This window comes from Ciconia boyciana, chromosome 8, assembly GCF_034638445.1.
Source record: "Ciconia boyciana chromosome 8, ASM3463844v1, whole genome shotgun sequence".
NCBI classification, from domain to species: domain Eukaryota; kingdom Metazoa; phylum Chordata; class Aves; order Ciconiiformes; family Ciconiidae; genus Ciconia; species Ciconia boyciana.
The window spans coordinates 25,163,338-25,177,399 of NC_132941.1; the positions used below are offsets into that span (position 1 = coordinate 25,163,338).

A 14,062-nucleotide genomic window follows, 5' to 3' on the forward strand; every position below is an offset into this window, starting at 1 on the left:
CCCCGCAGCCATGCCACTGAAAGCGGGGGATGCGAATGGCAAGATGCTAACTGCAGTACAGCTTGCTTAGGCGAACAAATGCTACGTGAGACAATGAACTTTTGTCAACTCAGAGTTGACGTGACCTGAAGACCCAGCCTAAACTGCCTCTCACCTGCTGAGAACACACAGTACTGACGATAAAAAGAATAGGAGATTTGCCTTAGGAAGCTAGGCGTATAAGCACGGCCTCGGTGCATAATCAGATTCCCTGATTGGTTATGCATGCTCACATCTGCACACCCAGCCCTCTCTGTCCTGCCTTTGCTCTGTCCCCTCTGCCTGGCTCTGCATGCTCTGGCATGCGGATGGTACAGAGAACCAGCAGACACTCGCCCAAAGGCGCAGGCATCAGCACTGCCACCTCATCCCTCGCCCTCACCAACGGGCTCTACCAGCTCAGCCTGACCAGGGCATTTCTGGGACCCCTGGCCGCGTCCAAGGCTGGCCACCACCCAGTCCAGCTGGGCTGACCCCGTCCTGGGGAGGCTGGGGGCCCCCTCCAGCCCCAGCAGTGTTGGGCAGGTCAGGCACAGAGAGGGCGGGGTTTCCCTGACTCCCTGCAAGGCTGTGTGGTGAGAGAGGCAGCCCTCTGCTGTCCCAGAGCAGCAAGGGCAGGGCTGCGCCAGGAGGGAGGACAAGCTGGGAGCTGTAGGGTTGGCGCAGCACCACACAGACAGGGCAAGGCACTCGCAGACAGGCATAGTGCTGCAGCCCCCAGGGAGCTGGGTTTCTGGGCAGGGTTGCAGCCCTCGTCACCTCACTGGGGAGCAGCTCCTCTTCGCCCCGCAAAGCAGTGAGGCTGCCCCCCCGCACTGGGGTTTCCTTCAGCGCCTGCAGAGCCCGCTTGGGTGGTCAAAGAGAAAGTCCCCACCCAGGGTTATGGGCGGGAGATGTGGGCAGAAGGGCAAAGCAAGGCCCTTGTGCTTCCCACCCCGGCCCACTGCCACTGAGCTTTCCAGGGAGACGTTTTTCCTGCCTGGTCATGGGCGCAGGTAAGAGGAAGGGAAAGAGGCGTGAGCACAAGCGCTGGTGCTGGCAGTGCCAGGGAGGGTCAGGCAGGGCTGTGGGAGGTCTCGGCTAAGGCGCCGGGGGAGCAGAGTGGCGCAGCGGAAGCGTGCTGGGCCCATAACCCAGAGGTCGATGGATCGAAACCATCCTCTGCTAAGTCCTTTTTGTTCCTGCTCCTGACAACCGCTGACTCTCCCTTGCATCTTACAGCATCTTACACCTGCACTGCTGCGCTCCTGCTCCCTGGGCGCTCCACGGCCACGGCTCTCCCACTCCCTCAGCCCCTTCTCTCTGACACTGCCACCTTCTCCTTTGCTTTCTTAGCAGCCAGCACTCCCAAAGTGACCCTCAGCAAGGCAGGCTGGGGTGGGTGTGGAGCAGCAGGCAGAGCACAGCACAGAGCTCCCCCTGCGAGGCAGTGGGTGTCCTGGGGACACAGGCGTTTCTCCCTTCCCATCAGGCAGCTCAATCCCCAACTTCCCAGCCACAAGGGAGGACCTCCAGGGCTCTGCGGGCAGGGAGGAGGACAAGCCTGGTACTCGTTTGGGAAACACCAATGCGATTGACTCAACCACCTGGGGGCTTTCTCTGTCCTAGTCCGTTTGCTGCTGTGCCCACTTGTAGGTCCCGCCAGGAGCAGGGCCAAGCAGGTATTCCCAATGGGCACTGTATTGGCTTACACGTGGCTAGGGGTTGGTAGTGGAGGGGAGAGGGGGTGCTGCAGGGTGGCCTCTGTGAGAAGAGGTAAGGGGCTGCCCTGTGCCAGACACAGCCAGTTCCATCTCCACAGTGGACCCACCGCACGACACAGCTGAGCCATCAGCAAAGTTTGTGGCGCCTCTGTGAAAACATATTCCAGAAAGGGCAGAAGACGCTGGGCAGAGAGAGGAGGAAGGAACAAAAAGAGTGGGGAAGAGCAGAGGGAAGACGCATTCCCCCTGCACCGCTTGGGCAGGCAAGGGAGTCTGGCGTGAAGGAGTAAAGTTGAGCCTGGGACAGGGGAGAGGAAAGGCGGTGTTTTATGTTTGTCTTTTTGTTTCTCACTACGCGAAGCTGTTTTAATTGGCAAAAGAATTAATTTTCCCCAAGTCAAGCCTGATTTGCCCACAACAGTTTTTGCTAAGCCATGTCCTTGTGTTTATCTTGACCCATGAGATTTCTTATACTGTTTTCAGTGCTCCGCATCCCCCTCAGGGTGGGGAAAGGAGGGAGCAGCTGGGTGGGTGTTTGGCTGTTAGGTATGCTTGCACCACCACAGGTACATACACACAAGCGCACGTACACGTGCGTAGTACATGCACAGCTGGCACACGTATGAACGCAGGTGGCGAGCGGCACCATGACCAGCACCCCAAAAAGCACTCACACAAGCGTGAGCGACACAGATGGCCCAACCCTGTTCTTTCCCTCCGGCTGCTCAGGACTGGAGATCGGTATTGGACACACACACACCCCCTCCCTCCCACATGCACAGCAGCAGGTCCCTTGAACCCTGGGCCGTACCACAGGTCTGCGCAGAGTCCATGCCCGGAGCTCAGTCCTGGTGCGTCCAGTGTCCTGCTCCAACCCTGGGCAGTCCCTGCTGCTGATCTCCCCTAGTCGGCAGCTAGTGCAGCTTGAGATCTCACACACAGAGAAGAATGCACACATCCCAGCAGCTTGAGGTCGTGTGTACAGGGAAGGAGGGGGCAGGCCAGTCTCTCATGTGGAGGAGCAGGAGGCAGCACTGCATACAGGTGCGTTGGTGGTATAGTGGTGAGCATAGCTGCCTTCCAAGCAGTTGACCCAGGTTCGATTCCTGGCCAACGCAGACAAGCTTTTCTTCAGCCCAGCTCCAAGGTGCCTTGCATCTCCTGCAGGCAGCCTCTCCTGACTGGTATGATCAGAGCAGCACAGAGGCCCCCTAACCCTGGGCGAGAGAGGCACCAGCCCGTGCCCCGTCCTGTCCCTCTCCTCCCTCCAAGGATGCCTCCACTTCCTCTAGCCAGGGTCTCCCTCTTCATCCTTGGTGCTCCCTGGTTTCTCTGCCAGGGACCCCAGATGGTACAGTGCTGATACAGTGTCAGCTGTAAGGGCCCCGGCTGGCTTTTGGATGAGATCGGTGCTTTCTGCCAGCTGTGGGGGCTCCAGGCTGGGCTCCTCGCTGTGGTGCTGGTCTGGCCCAGAGCTGGACCTGCTGCTGCTGCTGCCCCGTTGCACCTGGCAAGAAAAGCATGGTGCTGTGGCAAGGTACACATGCCTAGGTGGTGGTCAGGGGCAGTAGGAGGAGACCTGTTCTTCATGTAATGTCTCAAAAACCTGTCTGTCTGATCTGAAGTAAAAATGGAGTGAATTTGCTCTCCATCCTCCGCCATCTTTTCCATCTATCCAGTGCTGACTGGTCAAACGTGGGGTTTCATCCCCTTCAGAGGGGATGCTGGTATGTACAATGCCTGTGTTCAGAGCACAGCGTTATTTCCTCTACAGCACTCTTGCCTGACAACAGATCCTGGTACAGATTGTAACTTGGTTTGAAATCCTCTAACAAACAAGAGTTCACGTCTCAGAGACCCTCTGTCTCCAGCACATGCGCAGAGCCGCTGGCCTACCCCGTTCAGGCTCCAGCATTGCAGAGACATCCTGAAGTTTACTGGAATTGGGTGTAACGATGTTCCTGGTAACTGAGAACTGAGACACCCTCATTTGTCTTGCAGCTTATGGCCGGTGGGCCAAGGGAAACACAAGGAGCCTCTCTCAACTAGACTCTCAACCTGAAGGGGGCACAGCTTCTCAAGTGACTGATTCCAGGGTTGCTTAAAGCAACAAAAGCAATGTTCTTCACTATGCTGACAGTCAAAACACCAGTCTGGACGGCGGGGTTGTATGCAGGGTTTGGGTTAGTGCAGAAATTACAGGCTGTCATTGGCAACGCTACAAGCAGGTGGAGTTACAAAGAGGGTGACCATGATTGCGCGTGCTCTCTTCCCTACTGAAATGCCCAGCCTAAGCCCGCCTTGCAGTCACACTGCTTACGTCCAGACCTGAAAAGCAGCGCTTTCCTCCTTTCCGCTCCATATTCATCCCCTGGAGTTTTTTTCCCACAACTTCTCTGAAAGAGAGACGTGCCATGACTGTTTTTCATATATGAAGTTTGCCAATAACAGTTAAGAGACTGAGGAGTTAACTCAAAAGCTCTGTATTAACGTTCACGTCTGAACAGTTGTCTGAAAAACCTCCCTGGGAAACTGGTTCCCTTCTGTGACCATCCTCACAGCAAAATAGGGTTACCGCGTGTGACGCTCCTTGTATTTCCACCTCTGCCCTTTGCTTCTTGCCCTCTCACTGTGCACCGGTGACAAGAGGATGGCTCTCTCTTCTTCACTCCGCCTGTTCACCCTTCTGCCCCAGGTGTTCGGAGACACACAGGAGGTGCCCCCTCAGCCCTTCCCTTCCCCAGGCTAACCAACCCCAGCTCTCCCAGCCTGTCCTTGTATGACAGGTGGGCCAAGTCCTTAATCACCTCAGCGTCCCTTTGGCAGGGCTGACAGAGCCCCTAGCTGCGCAGAAATGGGAATCAGCCACACAATGACACCGGTGGAGTCCCTGTAAGGGCACCTAGCATGCAGACATCCAGGTCTCCTGCAGAGGAAGGACACCTTGCAGAAGGCTTTCCACTTGCTGACAGGAACAGATTGGGCCAAGAGAGAAAGCAGAAGCAACAGCATTCAGTCAGGAGAAGACATGCACCTGCGCCAAAGTTCATGCTCCTCGAGCAGCATTGAGTGCTGAGAGGTTTTGGTGGTGCAGCATTGAGGAGAGTCATGCATCATCTGGGAGACTAAACAGTGACCCTGGATATTCCTTTGTTCTTGGCTGCATGCTTGCATGTGGGAGGCCTTGCCTCACTGCTGAGCACCTTAGGTGGTTTTTCCTCCAACACGATTGTGAGTAGCAAAGTGCATCACCAAAAGGAAAGGAGGCATAAACCTGACTTCCAAATGCCAGGACTCTGGCTGAGATTCAGGCTCAGAAAGGCAACTTGTCCCTGCCTGTTACTGAAGCCACCCTCCACAGCTCAGCTGAGCACGCGGGTCCATTTTGTCCTACCACCTCATTAATCCTTACCACAAACCACACTTGCCTTCCTGGCACAAACATCACCCTCAGGAGGCGCCACGTTGCCAAGTCTCCTGGCGTGTTCCTTTACACCCTGTGCCACCCACCTCTCCTATGCTGCCCCTCCGTAGCAGTACAGCAAACAGCTGTAGCCGTGTTTGCCTGCAAATGGTCAAAGGGCTCCAACCTCCTCGCCTTCAGCAGGACAACAGGCGGACTGGTGGCCTTCAAACCCATGGAAGAGTGTTGTCATCTCAGCCCAGTTCATAAGCCTGCTTCTGTCTTCTGCCAGGAAGTACTCAGGGCAGGCACTGAAAAGTCAGTGAAAAGTCACTGCTTCCTGAGCATTCATGCAGGGCCCGCTGGGTACAGTGGCAGAAGAAATGAGGTCAGCTCTCGAGTGCTTTCAGTGGCAGGACTCAAGGCTGACCACGAGAGACATCACAGGGTGCTCTGATATCGGTTCAGGGAGCTTCACCCACAACTGGCAGTGCTCCATGCTTGGGGACACTCGATGCCATGGGAGAGGGCAAGTTTTTCCCTCCACCGTTCACAGTAGAAAGTAGTAAGCTCAGGACAGAGTCTCCAGCTATGCTGCGCAAAGTCTTTAATGAGAAGGAGCAAATGCAGTGGCACAGAACAGAGACCAAGAAACACGTCTGCAGGGCTCAGGGAGGTACAGAGAATGGCCCATTTCCCAAGGACAAGCTCCACACAAAGCGCTTGCCTTTCCCCATTCTGCTCTACCTGCTGGCAATCCCAGCCCATCCTATGGATTGCCTTTGTCACACTGCCATCTTCATGGTGAGCGTGGCCAGGAGATTTTACGTGCGTTCGCGTCATATGGATTGCCTTTGTCACGCTGCCATCCTCATGGCGAGCGTGGCCACCAGTCACGGTCAAATTCAGCCATGAGGAATATCTCAAGTCAACTCTCAGGTGCTTTCAGTACAGGCTCTCGAGTAAACCCTGAGAGACATTTCTCCAATGGGTCATCATAGACACACAGGAGACTTTGGGTAAGTTCAGGCAGAAGGTCAAGACTGCACCATCCCATATGGGAGAAGAGACACACCTCTCCAGGGATGTGGCAAAGCTCCATGGCAAAGAAGGACCGTTGTGGGCTAGAGGGAAGCCCCTGGTGGGCAGGAGTGAGGGCCACGAAGGCCTTGCTTACGCTCATCAGGCTCTGCCACGGCCTGTTCTTTCTGCCCATGAGCCCAGGGAACAAAGGCAGATTCATAACGACAAAGAGCAGACCAGAGAGTCAGGCAGGTCTCTCTCAAGTGGAGATCTCTTGGGATCTCCATGGCCGCGTCCCTCGATGCTTTTTCCAACCAGGGGTCCTGGCTCAGCTTGGAAGTGGAGAACCTGTTGGAAACAAGCAAGTCGAGGTGTAGGAAGAGCTGGAATGAGGCTATGAGCCCTGGCATCCCTGGCACGCCTGAAGCTGGGGCACCATGTCCACCAAAGTCCACAGCACCATTGTGGGCCATGTGCAAACTCGTGTTTGCTGGGAGTTCAGGGTTTTTCCCAACTCTTCCACATCACAATGCCTCCCAGGTGCTCTGGGACACTGATCCAATGTCTCTTTGTGTTTGAAAAGTATGGAATGGGCCACCCCATCCCTGGCCCAGGAAAAAGAGCCGTGAGCTTTTGGCCTCTTGCCCTGAGCCTCTCCTCAAAGGAGGCCATCCAGGCCTTTTGGCCTCTGGGATGAACTTGCTGAGCAAAACAGACCAATTTGGGCGTGGGTCTCTGTCAGGGAAGGACGCGGGCATCTCTTTCATCACCCTCCTACGTGTTGATTTCCTTGTTTCCTACAGGTTCTCCGCTTTCCAAGCTGAGCCCAGATCCCAGGTTGGAAGAAGCGTGAGGACCTGGTGAAGTCGCCAAGGGACGTGGCTATGGAGATCCCAGGGAGAAGTCACTTGAGTGAGACCTGCCTGAGCCTCTGGCCTACTCTTCATCCTTACGAATCCGCCTTCGTTCCCTGGGCTCGAGGGAGGGCAGAAAAAACAGGCTGTGGCAGAGCCTGACGGGCGTAAGCAAGATCTTCGTGGCCCTCACTCCTGCCCGGAAAAGGGCTTTCCTCCAGCCCACAACGGCCCTTCCTTGCCGTTGAGCTTTGCCACATCCCTGGAGACGTGAGTCTCTTCTCCCGTATGGGATTGTGCAGTCTGGATGTTCTGCCTGAACTTACCCCACTGTATTCTGCATATCTACTATGACCGGCAGGAAGAGATGTCTCTCAGAGTTAGCTTCTCAGAGAGCTGCCGCGCCTTCCTTTACTGAACAATGAAATGGTACTTTATGCGAGACAGAGGCATTCCCTGAAACCTTCCAGAATGTGGTGCAGCAAGGAGCCAGCAGAATTACTTTGGCTTGGGGCTTTCTTGTTCGGTTGTTGCAGACTGAACCGGGAGTACCCAAAATGTCCATGGGATGGCAGCAAGAGAACATCCATGGAGTTTTCCATTTCCTCTCGCTCAGCTGTCCACTCTCCAGATGCTCCTTCACCAGCTGCTCAGCCTGACAAATGGAACCTTCGTCTCCAAAGCAGAAAGCAACCTTAATCCGTGCCTTCTGAGGCGTGCTAAACCTGCACAGGAAAAGGGGGAAAATGCAGAAGAAAGAGCAGGTGTGGGTGGTCGGGAGGGGAGCTTATGGCCAGTGGGCCAAGGGAAAGACAAGTAGCCTCTCTCAACTAGACTCGCTACCTCAAGGGGACGAAGCTTCTCAAATCTCTGATTCCAGGGTTGCATAAAGAAAAAAACAACGTTCTTCAGTGTGCTGACAGTCAAAACATCAGTCTGGGCGGTGGGGTCGTATGCGGGCCTTGGGTTAGTGCAGAATTTACAGACTCCCACTCTGTCATTGGCAGTGCCACAAGCAGGTGGAGTTACAAAGAGGGGATCGTGATTGCGCATGCTCTGATTGCGCCCTACTGAAACGCCCACCCTAAGCCCATCTTGCAGTCACACTGCCTGCGTCCAGACCTGAAAACCTGAAAAGCAGCGCTTTCCTCCTTTCCACTCCGTATTCATTCCCCGGAGTATATTAACATTCACATCTGAACAGCTGTTATCAATCCACAATTCCTGTAACCTCGTCCGCCACTCATAAAGCCTAAAAGGCCCGTGGCTCCACGTTTAACCACCGAACACCTTCTTTTGAATGGTGTCACGCAACGCTATGGGGACAGGCAGCCTTTTTAGGCATCCCCGGTAGAATGTTGTTAGAATCAATCGTGTCTCATCCTGACTCTCCTGGGTGCCCAGGACCCCTTCAACGGAGAAGGGGGTACGTGACCCGTGGCTAAAGGCTGCCTGCCCAACAAGATGGCGTACCTGGGGTTAGGAGTAGGAGACACCGGTCACGATGGCATCTGGCAACTGAAATTATTTTTACGCTCCGGTACAGGAAACTTGTGTAACTCTTCGTGTCTCCCACTATGCTCTTTTCCAATAAAGGCAGGAGGAGAAAATGAAGACTGGAGACTGAGACAGCTCGTCCTGGGTCTTCGCTGCCAGCTTTACCAGAGCCCTGGGTTTAAGACGAGCCCCTGCCTGGGGATGCTGGTGGCTTTGCCCTGGAGAGGCGGTTGGTGCCAGGCCTGTACTTGGCTCCTGGGCACAGCATCTGGCCTGGTCACTACATGGTGGGAGGGGAGGGCTCGGCGCTACGGAGCTCCTCCAGAGCCCTGCAATGCCCGGGGCTCCTGGGGGGGCTGCACGAGGCCCTGATAGTGCTATGCCTTCCTGCAAATGTGGCTGGGGATGAGAGCGGGGTGGCTTTTGCCCATCTACCCTGTGCCTCTCCCCTGTGGGTATCCAAGTGAAGCCCTGGACGTTCTCCCAGCCTTTGGCTCGCAGCAGACACCTTTGTCTGACCCACATCTCTGCCCAGCTGGGCTCCCGACAGCGTGCAAGGCCAGAGGCACATGGGCAAGCCACTCTCTGGCTTGCCAAGGCCTGCCACCAGCCAGAAAGACCTCAGGAAGGTCTTTCCAACTTCTGGGGAGAACGGCAACCCCGCTGGTCCCATGTGCAAAACCAGACCCTGCAGAAAGGCCAGGGAGGAAGCAGGCAAATGTCTGGACGTGGAGGACTCAGCCCAGCGGGGCTTCCAGCGTCTTTGAGATTTATTGCTTCCTGTAACCCACGTGTGCACAGCCATCCACAGGATTCAGGGCCTGGGAGTCACCTGGCCTCCTGTGTGGGTCAGCCTGGCGTGAGCAGTAGCTCCCAGGTGCTGGGGAGCTCTGGGAGATCTCTGGCTGCCCACTGAAGCCTGTAAGGGGGGCACAAAGTGTCCTCCCCACAGTGTCCCCGGGCGAGGAGCAGCAGTGGAGGCTCCTGTGGTAGGAGCAGTTACCATGACTCTGTGGAAGCAAATGGGCTGGAGACTGCAGCAGACTAAGCAGGCAAGGGGATAAGGAGTAAGCATGCTGAGGAAAGCCCCGAGGGAGCCAAAAGGTTGAGGTCCCACTGAGATTTGAACTCAGATCGCTGGATTCAGAGTCCAGAGTGCTCACCATTACACCATGGGACCCCTAGACATGTGCTGTCTTACCCCGTGGCCACCCCAGCTGAGCCACATGCTCCTGGCTGAGCCTGGCCGTCTCTCCATCTCCCAAGTGCAGCCTTCCTCCAGGGCCACCGGCCACTCTCTACTCACACAGGGCCTTTCAAGGGAGCGGCAGAGCTCTTTGCACAAGCCTGGCATGCCCTCTCTTACAAGACCCAGGCTGATAACCTGTGAGAACCTTGCTTTCGCCTAATTAGACCTGGTTAGGAAGTTTCCAGCTTAACCTCTTCAACACTGCACCTCACAGAGCACCTTCATGGCCCCGTGATCGGTCGTTCGATGCTTGCACTTGTGGTCTCTGCTGCTGCCTCCCTTCACCCCCGTGTCGGACAGCCTGCCAGTCTGCCTGTGTAAGTTATTGCCTCTCTCCTGTTTCTCACCTTGTAGCTCATCCTAAGCAGCCGTTAACCAGATATCCTTACTCTCGGTTGCAGTCCTAGCCGAGCTCCTGAGCTTGCCGAATGAGGAGAACAAGAGAGAGGGCAGCGGATGAGGTTCAACAGAGGGAAGAGCCGGCAGAAGGTGCCTAATGCTGATGCTCACACGATCAGTGCTTGTGGAAGTGTATAGAAGGAATAGGCTCGTGCTACGTCTATACATCTTTCCACTGAAGTCTGTCACTGCGTGAAACCAGGAGACTGGGCCTACGTTAAGGTACACTAGAGAAAACATGCACTTCAGCTGCGCTGGAAGGGACCTTAGCAGGTACTGGTGATTACCAGTATGGTGGTGAAGTGCAAGGGCCTGCTCAACTGGATCCGTGTTTCCCAGTGTAAAATGGTCACACCAGCTTCAGACACAAAACAGTGTATCACCTGTCACAGCAGAGCTGAATGATCTACACGAACTTCCTCTGCTCAAATGTCAACAGAACAACAACCTACAACCCTGCAAACAGACTTTGATGATATCAAAGTGATTGATATCACCTGAACCTGTCAATTGTTTTTGGAAATTGTAGCTTTGCGCTGGGATTTTACATTTGAATTTGTATTATTACTGGTCATATACTAACCCGTAAGAATTATTCTATGATACGGCCTTAGGTAATGAAGGAGTATGAGGAATATGTGGCTCTAAGACCCATAAGATACTGCCTGTTAGCTGGACTGGCACTGGTACATAAGGATGGTTGGGTTTTTCCCGGCATCTCAATGCTTCCGGACCTCTTCCGGAGTGACAGACACAACTTACCCCAAAGCACTTAGCAAGCAAAGTACAAAATGCTCTGTGCAACAGCCACTTGTTGTTTGACAAACTGGCTTCCACCAGCTTGCACAAACTTTCCTCCCCTGGCTAGGCGTATCAGAATTAGAAAGGGCTGTTGTGAATATATCTGCTGTAACAGAAGACATGGGTGATGCCACGGTTAACACTATTTCAGCCTTACAGTTAGAGGTAGAACAAGAATCTCAGGTAGCCCTGCAGAACAGCACGGCGCTGGATTATGTACTTGTCGCTCAAGGAAGTGTTATGTGTATTAGTTAACACCTCTTGCCGTACATACGCAGACCAAGATCAGAGAATAGAAATGGACATACATAAAACTCGAGGTGAACTTCAGATACTGCATGATATACCTGGAGAAGAAAACCCCTTTTGACTGGTGGGAATGACTCCCAAACATAGAAAGATGGTGAGGAAAAACTGCTTAAGATAGCATTGAAGTATACTTTGTTGAGATTATTAACTTTGGTGGTTGTGCATATATTTGGTTCAGCTGATCTTATGTTGTAGCAAATTGGTAGGAACAAGGCATGGCTCAAGCAGAGGCCAGAACAATGATGCTGAATATATTAGAGGATAAGGAAGAAGAAAAGGAAGAAGTGCTTGGACTAATGACTAGAAATTATCATAAAATCTAGAGGCCAGAACAGGTGATGGGACAGTCCGGCCCACATGGTGATTGATCCTGGGCTCCCAGGAGTCTGCGGCCCTCCTACCATTCTCAGGATCTTTACGAGAAAGATGGTATGAGACTAGAAGTCTCAGAAAGTCTCATAGGCCCTTGCAGGCCTCAATAGTTACAAAAAAACCATTTTCAGCTAATGGTCTTGCCAGTCAGCACAATCTACTTTACAACGGAGTGGATTATTTGTAAGAGGATGCACTGTCTAGAGCGTCCTTTTCTGAAGGTGCCTGAAAAGGAGCTGTAAACAAAAGAAGGAGGGAGCGAAGGGAAGCGAGGTGAAACGAATTTTTTTGGAAATGGAAATAGATAGGAAGCATAAGGAGAAAGTTTAATCCCTTGCAATGATTTCTGTGAGTAATTACTACTCACAAAAGCCGCGGGGGGATGCTTGGTAAATTCAAATTGCAGCTGCTCAGCCATGGTAAATTGTGACCAACAAATGATCTGCCATGGAGGGCAAGAAGGCCTAACTGCAGAACTGGCTGCGTGCAGGAATGCTAGAGACAGAAGGACTCCCTGCAAGGGAGTGAAGTTTCCCTTGCTGAAGAGATAAGGATTATGGCAATGTTGTCTTGTAGGAATCCTGGAATGCGAGCGCTCAGGGGCCACCTTTGGTCAGCCAGGATGCACCCAATGCCAGGCTGAGGTGCCTGATACCGACGCTCACACGATCGGTGCTGGTGCAACTGTATGTGAGGAAACGGCTCGTGCTGCGTGTTTGCAGACTCCATGTAGAAACTCTTATGGAGGTAGGACTCCGTCCAAAGCGTTGCTCACTAAATCTTTATATTTAAGTGCAAACGTATGTTTAATTCACCTCAAGGGGTGCAATAAAAATTCCCCAACAACAGACATTGCCAGATGCACCACCTCCACGCTGACTCCTTTAAAACCACTTGCCAAATATTCGTGCTCCAGAGTTAAAAGGGAACCAGAGCTGCCTGCATCTAGTGAGGAAAATGAAGACTTCTGCAGATCATTTGGCTTTCTGGTTCCTGCTCAGGCATTGGACATCCCTTGCCAGTGCTGGCAAAAAGATCTAGACATACCTATTCCACCAAAACAAACTCTCTCCTGTCTCCCACCAAGTCACCCCACGACCTCCCATTTATCCTCCCTTTGCGCCTCCTCACTTCTCCTCAGCCAGACTCCACCTTGCCTTTCCCATGTATCTCTCCCACTCTTACAAGCCATTCCCCCTACACACCAACAACCTGCATGGCAGTCGTGGTCTTTCTTCAAGGACGTAGACACCACCCTACGTCCCCAAGAGGCTGGAGGTGCTGCCTGGAGGCCACCATCTTCCCTGCAGGAGTGTCCTCACCATAGTGCTCACATCAGGCTTGGAGTCCCCTCTGACAAATTTGAGAAGCAGCCACCTCACAACTACCACCATCCCTGGTTGCCTCCACACAGGTGCCTTCCCTTCTTCCCTGGAAGCAGATGAGATGCCAGCTGGGGAGTGAAACCACCCCCACATGGCAGGATATCCCAGACGCCCGGCTGAGGACAAGGCAGTGGAGCTGCAGCTGTAGCTCCTGGGGTTATGCCTCTCAAGGCCTCTGGAAGCCTGCGGCCAGGTGCCTGTCATGCTCGGCGCAGGTCCCAACTGCAAGGCTTCCAGTGGAACAGTGCCTTGAAACTCCCAGGGAGCCAGGTGTCATTGCAGAGGGCGTGTGATCAGCAGGGCAGAGAGGGCTGGAGCAGGTAGTTGTGGCCGAGTGGTGAAGGCGATGGACTAGAAATCCATTGGGGTTTCCCCGCGCAGGTTCGAATCCTGCCAACTACGGGGCACAGTCCCCTTTTGGGCTCCCTGCAGTTGACCACGCTGCAGCTGTGGGACTCGGCCCCGCAGAGCCCAGGGACACAGCAAAACCCCCTTGCGGTCCACGCCTCCCCCAAGAAATGCCTGGATGGATGGGAAATCTTGCTCCCATTTACAAGGTAAGGAAGTGAGGGGAAGAGAAAGGGCCAGCACTGAACGTGAGCCATGAAAGAGGTCCTTCTGCGCACACGTGGCCCTCATTGCTAATGATGATAGCCTGCCTGGGTGGTGCAGCATCTTAAGGAAGAAGGAAACCCTGAGAGGGCCCATGTGGAGAGGCCAGAGAAAAAGAAGGTGATAAAAGCCCATTGCTAGCGAGTGCATGGTTTGTCCCCCGCAGCCATGCCACTGAAAGCGGGGGATGCGAATGGCAAGATGCTAACTGCAGTACAGCTTGCTTAGGCGAACAAATGCTACGTGAGACAATGAACTTTTGTCAACTCAGAGTTGACGTGACCTGAAGACCCAGCCTAAACTGCCTCTCACCTGCTGAGAACACACAGTACTGACGATAAAAAGAATAGGAGATTTGCCTTAGGAAGCTAGGCGTATAAGCACGGCCTCGGTGCATAATCAGATTCCCCTGATTG

The 14,062-nt window shown here is 53.9% G+C and overlaps 4 non-coding genes across 4 annotated transcripts; 3 read left to right on the forward strand and 1 right to left on the reverse strand.

The window, feature by feature from the left end:
• The first annotated feature begins 1,134 nt into the window (after nucleotides 1-1,134).
• Nucleotides 1,135-1,206, forward strand: TRNAM-CAU (transfer RNA methionine (anticodon CAU)). The gene has a single exon. It is a non-coding gene; the product is annotated as a tRNA-Met (tRNA).
• Nucleotides 1,207-2,788: 1,582 nt separating this feature from the next.
• Nucleotides 2,789-2,860, forward strand: TRNAG-UCC (transfer RNA glycine (anticodon UCC)). Its single transcript has one exon. It is a non-coding gene; the product is annotated as a tRNA-Gly (tRNA).
• A 6,767-nt stretch (nucleotides 2,861-9,627) lies between these two features.
• TRNAQ-CUG (transfer RNA glutamine (anticodon CUG)) lies at nucleotides 9,628-9,699 on the reverse strand. The gene has a single exon. It is a non-coding gene; the product is annotated as a tRNA-Gln (tRNA).
• A 3,655-nt stretch (nucleotides 9,700-13,354) lies between these two features.
• On the forward strand, nucleotides 13,355-13,436 carry TRNAS-AGA (transfer RNA serine (anticodon AGA)). Its single transcript has one exon. It is a non-coding gene; the product is annotated as a tRNA-Ser (tRNA).
• The last annotated feature ends 626 nt before the right edge of the window (nucleotides 13,437-14,062 follow it).